Source organism: Podarcis tiliguerta, assembly GCF_965153285.1.
Source record: "Podarcis tiliguerta genome assembly, chromosome: 1".
Lineage (NCBI taxonomy): Eukaryota > Metazoa > Chordata > Lepidosauria > Squamata > Lacertidae > Podarcis > Podarcis tiliguerta.
In genome coordinates this window covers 134,267,014-134,281,363 of record NC_139534.1, presented here as the reverse complement: position 1 = coordinate 134,281,363, position 14,350 = coordinate 134,267,014, and the positions used below count along the sequence as shown (strand labels likewise).

The window sequence follows — 14,350 nt, the reverse complement described above, 5'->3', positions numbered from 1 at the left end:
ATGGTTTATATTCCTATGTGTGTGTTTGCATTGTACATTTATGGCCTTTTTTTTATTATTTGGGGCCTTAGAATTCTTATAAGAATTCTACATGTAGATTTTTATTTTTTTAAGCCATGTCTTCTTTTTCTTTCTGATGACGGAGAGTTGGAAATGCAAAGGAATGTCTTCATCTGTGCGGGTCAAGTCAGATCATGCTCCTTAAAATAATGGCCTCTGATTCTTTTCCCAATCGGCTGAGCTTCCTGGTAATGATTTCTTTGCTGGGCTGAGCGAAGGAATTGAAATCAGCTTTAAAAGGCAGCGGATTTGCTATTGCTGTGTTCTACAATCCAGAGGTGAGCTTTAGCGAGGATATTCTGAAGCTAATTCCTCTTCCCTAGAGGGCATTTTGCTTCATTTTCACGCTGTTTCACTGCCGCCCCTTAAACGTTTTGCCATCATAACGCACGAAGAATAAGCCTTCAGGATAAGTGCTGGACGCCTTATTATATAAATTAATATAAAGCCACTTTCCACCAGCCCTTCTGAAGTCTCTCTTTTTCTTCCTTTTTGCCCCAGAGCCAGCTGGCCGTCTTCTCAGTGAAATGATGGTGCCATCATGACTCCCAGACCTGTGCAATCTGTCTGTGGGCGAGTTCAGCTGGAGGACACAACAGTTCAGAAGGTGACCTTGCCCAGCTTCCCTGCATTCATGGAAAACTGGGTGTCCCCCCCAGCCCCCCAGATCATCCCCCAAATTGAACAGCCATGAGATGGGCTTCTCTACAAGGGGCTGCTACTGCCCGCTCAGTGAAACCTCCCAAATGCTGCTTATCCTGCAATTATTATTATTATTATTATTATTATTATTATTATTATTATTACTACTACTACATTATTATTATTATTATTATTATTATTATTATTATTATTATTTAAATTTATGTACCACCCTACACCCATCGGTGTGAGGGTGGTTGCAGCATAAAAGCACAATATAAAAGCACGACATACGTAATCGAAATAAAAGCAACTCATTAACCCCCCTGAATGCACATTTAAAAAGGGAAGCAGGCCCCTTTCACGTGAGACGGCTTTGCCCCACAAGTGCCCTCGCGGTGGCGGCTTTGATGGGCAGAACTGGCACCGTGAAAGAGGCCACAAATTGCAGGTTCCACATCTGTAAGAACTCAGTCTTTTCACTCAGCAACATACCCTGCAGTGTTCCTCAGATGTAAATAGGGACATTTCTCACCCCCCCCAACTGACCCTCTTCGAACCCCCCCTTTTGTCCATCCCCCCTGAGCATTTCCTATCAGAAGAAGCATGAGTGCCATCACCACTTCACCAACGGGACACAGGACACTGGCCCTCCACTGTCCTGAAAAACCTCCTAATGTTTTGTTTTGTTTTGTTCTGCTCTGGTCTGCTCTTTGGTAGATTTACAAAAAGGGAAGCACACACCAATAAATAAATTTTAGCAAGGGGTAAGATTAGAGGCAAATGCACAAAGCATTTAAATAATAATAATCAAGACTCCTTGCTTCTCCTTCCTTCTCTCCCCCCCCCCCCCCGGGAGCCCTGCCCCCTGCCTGCCCATCAAACCCAGTGCATCCAGCAAGTCTGGGCCTTGGTGGAAAAGGAAGGATCTCCTCCTCCTCCTCGCTCTCTGAAATATACTCGGAGTCGAGAGTGGATTTCATGCTCTTTGTCCAGCTCATAGTGGTGAGGAGGAATGGAAGTTCACCCAGAACGTCTGCTTTATAGACATTATTTACCCCCGGAGGATGGCAGCCCTTGGGGGGCAGGATAGGGACATTCTGGGATCACATCAGAAGCCGGGGTGGCCTTTTGTGATTCTGGGACTGTCCCTGGGAAATTGGGACCCTTGGGGGGGTTGCAGCAGCATTCAACACCTTGAAACTCCCTGCCTATTAACAACGAGTTTAACAGAAACCCCCCATCGACATAGAACAGGTAAATGTTAATGTTTGACATTTTTATTATTTTGCTGGAAGCCGCCCAGAGTGGTTGGGAAAGCCCAGCCAGATGGACAGGGTATTATTAGTTGTTGTTGTTTAGTCGTTTAGTCGTGTCCGCCTCTTTGTGATCCCATGGACCAGAGCACGCCAGGCACTCCTGTCTTCCACTGCCTCCCGCAGTTTGGTCAAACTCATGCTGGTAGCTTCGAGAACACTGTCCCACCATCTCGTCCTCTGTCGTCCCCTTCTCCTTGTGCCCTCCATCTTTCCCAACATCAGGGTCTTTTCCAGGGAGTCTTCTCTTCTCATGAGGTGGCCAAAGTCTTGGAGCCTCAGCTTCAGGATCTGTCCTTCCAGTGAGCACTCAGGGCTGATTTCCTTCAGAATGGAGAGGTTGGATCTTCTTGCAGTCCATGGGACTCTCAAGAGTCTCCTTGTATTATTAGTATTAATATTATTATGGGCTCTATAGGGGAGACATCTTTGTTCTCCTGAAAGCATTGAACACATTTCCCCCTTGACACTTTCCCCAACCTTAGCAAAAGATAGTTATGGCACCTCCGTCAGGTCTAAGGATCCACCAGCCACTGTCAACCCCTTTTTGCCTGGTTCCCTTCTCCCTGCCCCAATCCACCCCACACATTCTGCTCACATTTTTCTGGCCCCTCCTGTCTGAAATGGGGAGCTGGGAGGAAGGGAATTGGGGGCTGCCTTCATCATATCAGGCACCCCAGAGCTGCCACGAGGCTGCTGAGATACCCACTGATGGAGCCATGGACATTCTGTGGACAGCAAACGTCTTTTGAGAGAGAAGGAAAAAGCAACAGAAGAAAGAGAACTAAATGCCACATGATTTAGATTTCTCAGGTATAAAATAATCTGAAATAGACTAGCACAAAGTACACCATAAGCAAAGGTGTAAAATGGCAGTTTATGGATAAGCAGCCTCTTTTAAGTACTAAACGTCGAGGCGTGCGAGTGAATCTTCAAAATAATGAGGGGGAGCATTAAAAACGCATTTATTTTACAGTCTGCACCTTAAGATTCCACAACATTTTTTGCTTAGTTACTGATACAGTGAAATTGGAGGCTTTTAATATTGCTCTTAATGGAATTTCTGAAAAGGCAAATGGAAAAAGCTGTAAGATGACAGTTTGTAAAATGGTGATGGAACAGATGAATTAAGAGGAAAGGGCCTTGCTGATATATATATATTTAGATGTATGGCCAGGAAGGGGCCGTGGTCCAACCGAAGAAGGAGTCACAGAGCTGGGAGATGATTAAGAGCCCAGCTACTGATGGCTTGTTTTATTTTATTTCACAAGATTTATACACCCTTTGCTTGCAGTAAAACCATAAGGAGAGGTGTCTTCTTAGGTACGTAAGGCTATAGGAAGCTGGATTTTCCTGAACATACATAGCTCAGTATTGTCCACAGTGACTGTCAACTGCTCAGCAGGGTCTGTAGGAGAAGTTCTCCTTGATGGTTCCAGTATGGAGCCTCACACCCAGTTCCCAACTGGTCAGAATTTATTCAATGATGCATTACCAGGCAGAGTTCAAAGAGAGAGCTTTCAGTTTAGGCCCACACTGTGAAGAATAAGACAAACCTAGACAGCATATTAAAAAGCAGAGATCACCTTACCGACAAAGGTCCATATAGTTCAAGCTATGGTTTTCCCAGTAGTGATGTATGGAAGTGAGAGCTGGACCATCAAGAAGGCTGATCGCCAAAGAATGGATGCTTTTGAACTGTGGTGCTGGAGGAGACTCTTGAGAGTCCCATGGACTGCAAGAAGATCAAATTTCTCGATTCTGAAGGAAATCAACCCTGAGTGCTCACTAGAAGGACAGATCCTGAAGCTGAGGAGAAGAGAAGACTCCCTGGAAAAAAAAACCTGATGTTGGGAAAGATTGAGGACACAAGGAGAAGGGAACGACAGAGGACGAGATGGTGGGACAGTGTTTTTGAAGCGACCAACATGAATTTGATGAAACTCTGGGAGGCAGTGGAAGGCAGGAGTGCCTGGTGTGCTCTGGTCCAGATCATTGCTTCCAGCTCTCCCATCTTGGAAGGTGGTGGGCACACCTTCCTTGGAAGCTTCTGAACACAGAGGTTAGATGGTCATCTGCCAGGAGACTTGTAGCTATGATTCCTGAAACACAGGGAGTTGGACTAGATGCCCCCTGGGTCCCTTCCCACTCTACAGTTCTAGGATACTGTGACTCTATGACCTCAAAAGGTGGTGGACTCTCCGCCTTTGGAGTTTTTCTTCCCCCACAGGTAGGATGGCCACCTGTCAGGAACTCTTCAGCTGAGATTCCTGCTAGGCAGAGGGTTGGACTGGATGTCCCTTGGGGTCCCTTCCACCTCGACAATTCTATGATTCTATGAAACCTTGGAAGCAGAAGAATTAATTCATGCCCTCTCAGTTATTTCTGGCTCTTCTTAAACTCCCCTGGGAAACAGGAACTGCAACATAAACCCACAACGTGGGGGATTTCCCCCGACCTAGAGAGTATGGCCATTGTCATCACGTCCAGAAATACTTTTTTGAAATGGGGAGGACTGCAGTCCTGGTAGAGCATCCAGATTTATTGCTCAGGGCCTTACTTAATCTTTGCAGGGGCTAATTCATGCACTGTAACAGTCAAGGAGCCCCCACTTTTCCTAGCGATTGGCTTTGTCGCAGCTACAATCCCCACAGAGAAAAGCATCATTTTCTCCCCTGAAATTTGCAGTGTGGGTAGAGCATTACTCACTCCTGTGCTAGACCTTCCAATTAGCCGGAAATTAATTCCATCGCCTCTACTTTCGGCACAGCAGCTACGGGTTGGTGTGTGGACCCGCAATGGGCCTTCACGGTCGCGTGGAGAAACCCTCCCCTGCAGAACATTAGAGGGAAGCTGTGCAAGGGTATTATTAAGCCTTGTGTTGCGAGGAAAATATAAAAAAGGCACATTCTCAATAGAATCCTTTCTGAAAGAACATGATTCTTCCCAAGCACGAAACGGTGTCCCATAACTTTCAGGGGGATGTGATGTTGACCTAGAAAATGGCAGTTCACGCCTCCTGCTCCTTCCGCAGATGGCCTTCGATGGTCCTCTGAGGACAGATTCTGCACCCGTAAAAAGGGAACAGGAACAACTTGCCTCACATAATTATTGTGACAAAGAAGTGGAGCTAATCAAGGATAAATTGTATTATCCACCATCAGCCTCAGGGGTAGGATTAAAACCATAAGGAAATAAATTAAGCCCCTGAAAACTTTCAGATAACTGGAACTGAAAAGTACCCTCCAAAACAAGGCAGTAGAAAATGAGAACTTATGAAGGACTTTGAAACAAACATGGCATGTATTATTTTTGGAGCATATATAGAATATATATATACAAGCTGGAAGGTGTGCAGAGGAGGGCGACCAAGATGACCAAGGGCCTGGAAACCAAGCCTGATTAGGAACGGTTGAAGGAGCTGGGTATGTTTAGCCTGGGAAAGAGGGGACTGAGAGGAGATAGGATGTTGTTGTTGTTGTTTAGTCGTTTATTTGTGTCCGACTCTTCATGACTCCCTGTACCAGAGCACGCCAGGCCCTCCTGTCTTCCACTGCCTCCCTCATGCTGGTACCTTCGAGAACACTGTCCCACCATCTCGTCCTCTGTCGTCCCCTTCTCCTTGTGCCCTCCATCTTTCCCAACATCAGGGTCTTTTCCAGGGAGTCTTCTCTTCTCATGAGGAGGCCAAAGTCTTGGAGCCTCAGCTTCAGGATCTGTCCTTCTAGTGATCACTCAGGGCTGATTTCCTTCAGAATGGAGGAATCTCCTTCAGAATAGTGGTGAGTTTTGACCAAACGTGATCCATCTGGAGCAGGAACCAGCAAGTCACTCCAGTATCCCTGCCGAGAAAACTCCATGGACAAAGGAGATAGGATAGGCATCTTCAAAGACCCAAAATGCTCTCATTTGTTACAAGCTTGCTTTCTGCTGCTCCAGAGGGGAGGACCCAAACCAATGGTTTCAAATGATTAAATTGTTAGGAAGAACTTTCTGCAGGTAAGAGCTGTTCAATGGTGGAACAGACTCCCTCAGAAGATGGTGGATTCTCCTTCCTTGGAGGATTTTAAGCAACAGTTGGATGGGCATCTGTCTCGGGCGCTTTAGCTGAGATTCCCACCTTTCAGAGGGTTGGACTAGATGGCTATTTGGGTGCCTTCCAATTCTACGATTCTATGAACAATTAAGATTCTGTGAAGCAAGCAAGCCATTATCTCTGAATGGCACCTTCCTTCCTTCCTTCCTTCCTTCCTTCCTTCCTTCTCTGGGTGCCTCCTCTGTCCCAGCACTAGGCACACAGGGACTGTCCTGGTTTTGTTTCCTCGCAATCAATAATCTCTCCAGGTCCAGCCTTCCAGGCAGATTAGAGCAGGCCTGGGACGCACGGAGAAGGGCTGAGCTGCCACTGAGTAATGGGTGCAATAAATATCCCCTTTGTTATCCTTGCACAAAAGATGTTTTCACTGATGTATAACGGTGCCATGTTCAGATTAGCCGCCTTGCTGCCGCCAGCGAGAAGGAGCTTGAATCATTTCCAGCACCTTCCCTGACTGAAGTGGGCCAGAGCCTCATAAAACACCCTTATTGCTTTCTGTCCTTCCTCCAAAGCGCAGATCAAGGTGTTATTTCATTGCTAAGATCCTGACGCTGGGAGAGAGGCGGCCGCTCTCTGCCTAGAGCTCAGAATGGCAGGTCAACGCATCTTCCGGTGTAATGGGGTTGAGATTAATTGGTGATAAGAATCTATGAACGTAAGAAGATCCTGCTGTGTCAAGACAATGGCCTTTCCAGTCCAGTCTTGTCTTCTCACAGTGGTCAACCATTCCAAAGAGTTACCATATTTCAAAAAGGGACACAAAATTTGTTGTTGAGCTTTGGGGGGGGGGGAGGTTCTTGAGATGCATAGATAGCTATATTGGCTAAAGTTGTGGCTAAATCTCAAAGGAATTAAATTTTCGAACTATTTATTTTTAAAGAAAATTGCACTTCTGGCATGGGTTGCCATATGTCCAGGTTTTCCCAGACATTTTTTTGTGGAACTACACAATATAGAGGAATTATACCAGAAAGAAATGGATGTCTCGTACACTCCAGGTAGTGTTATTGCTGACCTTGAGCCAGACATCCTGGAGAGTGAAGTCAAATGGGCCTTAGAAAGCACTGCAAATAACAAGGCCAGTGGAAGTGATGGTATTCCAGCTGAACTATTTAAAATGTTAAAAGATGATGCTGTTAAGGTGCTACACTCAATATGCCAGCAAATTTGGAAAATTCAGCAGTGGCCAGAAGATTGGAGAAGGTCAGTCTACATCCCAATCCCAAAGAAGGGCAGTGCTAAAGAATGCTCCAACTACCGCACAATTGCACTCATTTCACACGCTAGCAAGGTTATGCTTAAAATTCTTCAAGGAAGGCTCAAGCAGTATGTGGACCGAGAACTCCCAGAAGTGCAAGCTGGATTTAGAAGAGGCAGAGGAACCAGAGACCAAATTGCAAACATGCGCTGGATTATGGAGAAAGCTAGAGAGTTCCAGAAAGACATCTACTTCTGCTTCATTGACTATGCAAAAGCCTTTGACTGTGTCGACCACAGCAAACTATGGCAAGTTCTTAAAGAAATGGGAGTGCCTGATCATCTCATCTGTCTCCTGAGAAATCTCTATGTGGGACAAGAAGCTACAGTTAGAACTGGATATGGAACAACTGATTGGTTCAAAATTGGGAAAGGAGTACGGCAAGGCTGTATATTGTCTCCCTGCTTATTTAACTTATATGCAGAATTCATCATGCGAAAGGCTGGGCTGGATGAATCCCTATACGGAATTAAGATTGCTGGAAGAAATATCAACAGCTTCAGATATGCAGATGACACAACCTTGATGGCAGAAAATGAGGAGGAATTAAAGAACCTTTTAATGACGGTGAAAGAGGAGAGCGCAAAATATGGTCTGAAGCTCAACATCAAAAAAACGAAGATCATGGCCACTGGTCCCATCACCTCCTGGCAAATAGAAGGGGAAGAAATGGAGGCAGTGAGAGATTTTACTTTTTTTGGCTCCATGATCACTGCAGATGGTGACAGCAGTCACAAAATTAAAAGACGCCTGCTTCTTGGGAGAAAAGCAATGACAAACCTAGACAGCATCTTAAAAAGCAGAGACATCACCTTGCCAACAAAGGTCCGTATAGTTAAAGCTATTGTTTTCCCAGTAGTGATGTATGGAAGTGAGAGCTGGACCATCAAGAAGGCTGATCGCCGAAGAATGGATGCTTTTGAATTATGGTGCTGGAGGAGACTCTGGAGAGTCCCATGGACTGCAAGAAGATCAAACCTCTCCATTCTGAAGCAAATCAGCCCTGAGTGCTCACTGGAAGGACAAATCCTGAAGATGAGGCTCCAAGACTTTGGCCACCTCATGAGAAGAGAAGACTCCCTGGAGAAGACCCTGATGTTGGGAAAGATGGAGGGCACAAGGAGAAGGGGACGACAGAGGACGAGATGGTGGGACAGCGTTCTCGAAGCTACCAGCATGAGTTTGACCAAACTGCGGGAGGCAGTGGAAGACAGGAGTGCCTGGCGTGCTCTGGTCCAGGGGGTCACAAAGAGTCGGACACGACTAAACGACTAAACAACAACAACACACAATATAGTTTGTTAAGAAAATTCCCAAACTCGGATCCACAGGCGACTCTGGGTCATTTCTGTATGGTAGTCTAACTTAAAGTCTTTATGTGTTTATATGCCTACTGCATTTTTAAACTTAAAATCCTTTGTTGAATATTCAGCTCCATTGGATTTTCACGAGTTCTCATGTTATGAGAGGAAAGCTTCCCTCTCTTTGCCCCCTTCTCTTCTGCCTCTCCCCCCACCCTCTTCATCCTTCCTCCTTTCTGGCACCCCTCGCCAATCAACAAGTTTAAAAATTCACCGCTCCAGCAAGCCCCAATTAACCAAAGTGGTTGTGCACTATGCAGATGATGACAAGTTGGGGACAGCTAATTAGTTGCCTTGTATTCATAAAAATGTATCGGGTTTTGCGGCAAAGTTCTGCAGAGTCGTTTTTAGCAAGGACCCTTTCAGTTCAGGAGGAGGCTAGGCTCTCATAGAAAGAAAAAGAGGTCATTTATAACAGATCTGCTCCCTTTTAAAATCAAAACCAATCAGGTTGGTGATTGCGGCTCGCAGTAAGCACCCTGCTCTCTTGTTTTGCACTTGGGCGTCCCCAGGTGTGTCACATTTGGAGGCTTCACACAGTGCTCCTCATACATCAAGACCACATCTTCTGATCATGATGGGGCTTGGTATGTAGGGAACACAGAAAGTGGCCACATAGTGAGTCAGACTACTGGTCCTGCTAGCTCTGTCTTGTCTACACTGCAGATCTCCAGAGTTCAGTCTGTGGGAATGTTCAGGGTGGCAGGAGAGGATATATTGTTTATTAATACCCTTCCTAACTTCCGTTAGCAAGTTCCTTTGCTTAGCAGAGTGCATTCCCCTTTACACAGCACAGCAGATGGCTGGTCGCAGGCTCGTGTGAGCCTCTCACTATTGATCAATTCAGTCTGTCTCAGATTGAATTGTATGTTCCTGGTAAGTTCCCTTGAATCCCTCTTAAAAGACCAAATGCGCCACAATCTTATTCAAAGTCCATAGAAGACGTTTGCTTACATCAGGCAGAGCACAGTGTGATCCCTGAAGGCAGACTTAGTTACAAATATGTACACATGGATCTGGGACGCGGGTGGTGCTATGGGTTAAACCACAGAGCCTAGGACTTAGAATCATAGAATCATAGAGTTGGAAGAGACCACAAGGGCCATCGAGTCCAACCCCCTGCCAAGCAGGAAACACCATCAGAGCACTCCTGACATATGGTTGTCAAGCCTCTGCTTAAAGACCTCCAAAGAAGGAGACTCCACCACACTCCTTGGCGGCAAATTCCACCGTCGAACAGCTCTTACTGTCAGGAAGTTCTTCCTAATGTTTAGGTGGAATCTTCTTTCTTGTAGTTTGGATCCATTGCTCCGTGTCCGCTTCTCTGGAGCAGCAGAAAACAACCTTTCTCCCTCCTCCATGTGACATCCCTTCATATATTTGAACATGGCTATCATATCACCCCTTAACCTCCTCTTCTCCAGGCTAAACATGCCCAGCTCCCTTAGCCGTTCCTCATAAGGCAATGATGCTGCAAGCTGATTGCTTGAATATGTCACATGATGTTGGGAGGGTCTGTGGGAAACAGAGGGCACCGGAATTAGCTCAGAGTGTAATATGAGCTGCACAGGAAGTGCTTGTTCAGTCGTCTGCTGGAGTTTAAAGAGAGCAGACATGTTTTTTGTAACACTGCAGAGACAGGAATAAAAGCATGTAAATACGTTTCTGTCTATCTCTTTCCCCTGCCGGGGGGGCAGGAAAGAGTGGTGTGTTCTTCTCACGCTGAGAAGGATCGCCTATCGCGACCTCTGCCTGGATCCTGCCGGGAGAGCAGACCGGGAGGTCAACAGGAGACCAAGCCGGGTGCCTGGGAGAGTTGCCAGTTTCTCCTGATAAAGGCTTGGAATCCAACAGTTTCCTGCTTGGCAGGGGGTTGGACTCGATGGCCCTTGTGGTCTCTTCCAACTCTATGATTCTATGATTCTATGCTCGGTCCCTGCTCCTGCCCACCTAGCAGTTCGAAAGCACGTCAAAGTGCAAGTGGATAAATAGGTACCACTCCGGTGGGAAGGTAAACGGCATTTCCGTGCGCTGCTCTGGTTCGCCAGAAACGGCTTAGTCATGCTGGGCACATGACCCTCGGCCAATAATGCGAGATGAGCGCCGCAACCCCAGAGTCAGCCACGACTGAACCTAATGGTCAGGGGTCCCTTTACCTACCTTTACACGTGGATCTGTCCGATATGGGGGATAGTCCCAGTGCTTCTGCTAGCTGAGAAGCTTTGCTAGAAGCTGGTCAAATGAAGAAGGAAGTGAAAAAGAGAGAGGTGTGCTGCGTGACTTGTCCTTTTATTACCTGGACAGGTAAGGTCACGCCCACCTTCTAGTCACATACAAGAGGAATGATGCTCCAGCCAGGATGAACAGGAAGTTCCGACTGGCTGGGCCAAACATTCTCTCATATGTCTTCTCTAGGATTACAAGGAATGTTGAGCTTGACTGGTCCCCATGGATTACATCCCACACAGACACGGGTTCTTTCTGAGCCATGCCAGGAGATGCCATTGGGGACTGAGCTTGGGACCTTCATCATGAAAGGCAGGTGCTCTAGCCGCTGAGATATGGACCTCCATGACTTGGTGGACGTGCCACTTATTTGGAGGCCTGGAGGGCCATCTCATCCGGTGTCATGATTGAGCCAGCTCCCAGTGAAGGAAGCAGTCAGGAAGAGAGAGAGTTCACTGCTCGACAAGATGAGCATAGCTGAGTGCCAGCTCTCCCACCCGTAGGAATGCCAGTGGAGGGCAAACTGGAACCGTGCCAACCCTTTCGAGAAGTGCAAAGGACTGCAAAGAGAGAAGAAAGCAGTTCATCAGGCGGGAACAGAGACCGAGATAGTGACTCGGAAGAGGTTGGAGCTGATCAAATCTCTCCCCGGAGCCAGCATATGGGGGGCTTGCTAGACAGGAAGCAGAAAGGACGTCAGCTTTGTAAGTTCACTTTCTGTTTTAGAAAGCGGAAGCGACCTTAGAAGCGTCATCGTACCTTCTCTCTCCGTCTGGAGATTTTTTAATATATATATATATATATTTATTAGGTTTTGGTGTCCTCGGGTGTCTTCCCGTGTAAAAGTTGGGGTGTCTAGGCGACGTTTCGACGAGGTCTCACTCGTCATCTTCAGGCTGGTGCTTTCGGCTTCTTGTTACTGGAACAGAGCAGGATCTCAGTGTTTGAGTTCCTATAAATACTGTTGAGGAGGTGTGGTGTATAGCCTCCAATGTTCTGGGCAGAGAGGAGGTTCCCAGGCTAGTGTGCCTTTTCTTCTTTTGTTCCTTAATTACTTGAGGGATATCTTGAGTGATTTCTTGAGTGATTTCCTGAATCCCACTTAGGTGGGTCATTAGGTGTGGATTAGTTGCTAAAGCCTTCGTGTCTTGAACTCTTGAACTTTGTGAAGAGTTTTTCTGAGAAGATGGCTGTACTGCACTTGGTTGTGCTCTGGCTTGGCTTCGTGTATAGGGGCGAGCTGTGGTTTTGTGGCCTGTGCCAGCCAGATCTGTGTAGGGATTGCAGGGGGGTGCAGCATCCGGAGGTGCCACCCTGGTTTGGCTACTGGATGGTGTCTGTAATTTATCTGTGGAGAGGGTCTGGGTTTGGGTCTGGTGTGGTTGATTGGTGATGGCGTTCTGTGTGCCTCTGGATCTGGTGTCAGATTTTGTGGGGAGGGCTAATTTCCAGATGTCTGGCAAGCGGGATGTGTCGTCACGCTTGTTCATGTTGTGAGGGTGTTTCTCTATCTCGATGGCTTCCATGATTATTCTCTTGTGGTGATGTTCCATGTTAAAGAGCAATTTGGAATCTGCAAAATTAATTTCGTGTCCTGTTTCTTTCATGTGTTGGAAAAGAGAGGAAGTTTTTTCTTCTTTTTTGACGGCATTCTTGTGTTCTGCGATCCGTGCATTTATTCGTCTGTTTGTTTGTCCAATGTACGTGGCTGGGCAGACTTTGCAGGGTATTTCATAGACCCCTTGGTTTTCCAACTGAATTTTATCCTTGGGGTTTCTGAGGATATTGGCTATTTTTTGGTTGGTGCAAAAGGCTGTTTTGATATTGTGTTTATGGAGGATTTTGCTAATTTTATCTGTAGTGCCCTTGATATAAGGAAGGAGGGCTATGCCATTGTTTTCTTCTGTGTCTTGGTTTTTGGGGGGTGTTTCTTTTTGGATTATATATTTATTAATTTTCCAACAAAATTATACAATTTTATCCAAATTTTTTAACAAACAAAATCTTTTTTGGACTTCCTTCAGCTGCTCTGGTAATCATCCATAGTTGTTCTTCCATATACTTTCCCTTCATTATATTGCCATTTGTCTTCGCTCCTCGTTCTATTTCTTTTTGACAATACATCTTAACTTTTACAGTGCTTCTTGAAACCCCACTAGCGTTGTTTGCACGTCACACACATTTTTCAGATACTCTACAAACTTTTCCCAGTCTTCGGTAAACTTTTGGTTTCTCACATAACTAATTTTCCCAGTTAGTTTGTCCAATTCCGCATAGTCTGTCAGTTTCATTCTCCATTCTTGCATCATCGGTATTTCCTCTTGTTTTCATTTCTGGGCCAATAAAATTCTTGCTGCTGTAACTGCATACTGAAAAAGTTTGCAATCCTTTCTTCTTATTTCTTTTCCTGTAATCCCTAAAAGAAAAGCTTCTGGTTTCTTCACAAAAGTATATTTTAACATCTTTTTCAATTCATTATATATCGCTTCCCAGAAACTCTTCACTTTCTTACATTCCCACCACATATGATAAAACGTTCCTTCTTTTTCTTTACAACACTTATTACATGTCTTATACATTTTTGCTAATTTTACCGGTGTGATGTACCATCTATAAAACATTTTCATCACATTTTCCTTCAATACCATGCATGCAGTAAATTTTAGATTTTCCTTCCACAGTTTTTCCCAATCATCAAATTGGATATTATACCCAAAGTCTTTGGCTCATTGTATCATTACCAATTTAACCTCTTCATCTTTCGTATACCATTCCAATAATATCTTATACATTTTCAACAAAATTTTACATTCATTATTTATTATATCAGTTTGAAACTTCGAATCTTTTTCTCCATAACCACTTTCTTTTATATATTTTTTAAACATTTCATTTACTTGGAAATAATGCAACCAATCATAAACATACTCTTTAACTTGTTCATATGGTTTCAGTTTCCATTTTCCTCCTTCTTTAATTACCATTTCACCATATGTAATCCATTTACTTCTCATATTAACTTTCTTTACACTCATAACCTCCAACGGAGATAACCAATGTTGTACTCTTGGTTCCAATAGATTTTTATACCTGTCCCATACTTCTATTAACGAATTCCTGAAGATGTGGTTCTCAAAACCTTTATGAACTTTCTTTTTGTCACACCATAAATATGCGTGCCATCCAAATCTGTTATCAAAGCCTTCCAGATCTAATAATTCCTTATTTTCTAATTTTATCCATTCCTTTAACCAACATAGGCATTCTGCTTCGTAGTATAATTTCATATCTGGCAGGGCAAAGCCTCCTCTTTCTTTTGCATCCGTTAGTAACTTATATTTTATTCTTGGCTTTTTCCCCTGCCAGATATACCTTGAAATCAATCTTTGCC

At 45.0% G+C, this 14,350-nt stretch overlaps 1 long non-coding RNA gene across 2 annotated transcripts in view; it reads left to right on the top strand.

Moving 5' to 3' along the window:
* LOC310677925 overlaps positions 1-14,350 on the top strand; it is a 51,209-nt gene that overhangs the window by 22,784 nt on the left and 14,075 nt on the right. Inside the window, exons 2-3 of one of the 2 annotated variants that reach the window (XR_014511521.1) lie at positions 146-338; positions 562-678. This is a non-coding gene — a long non-coding RNA (uncharacterized lncRNA). Of the gene's footprint in view, positions 1-145; positions 339-561; positions 679-14,350 lie in introns of those variants that run through there. The other variant, XR_014511520.1, reaches the window with a different exon arrangement.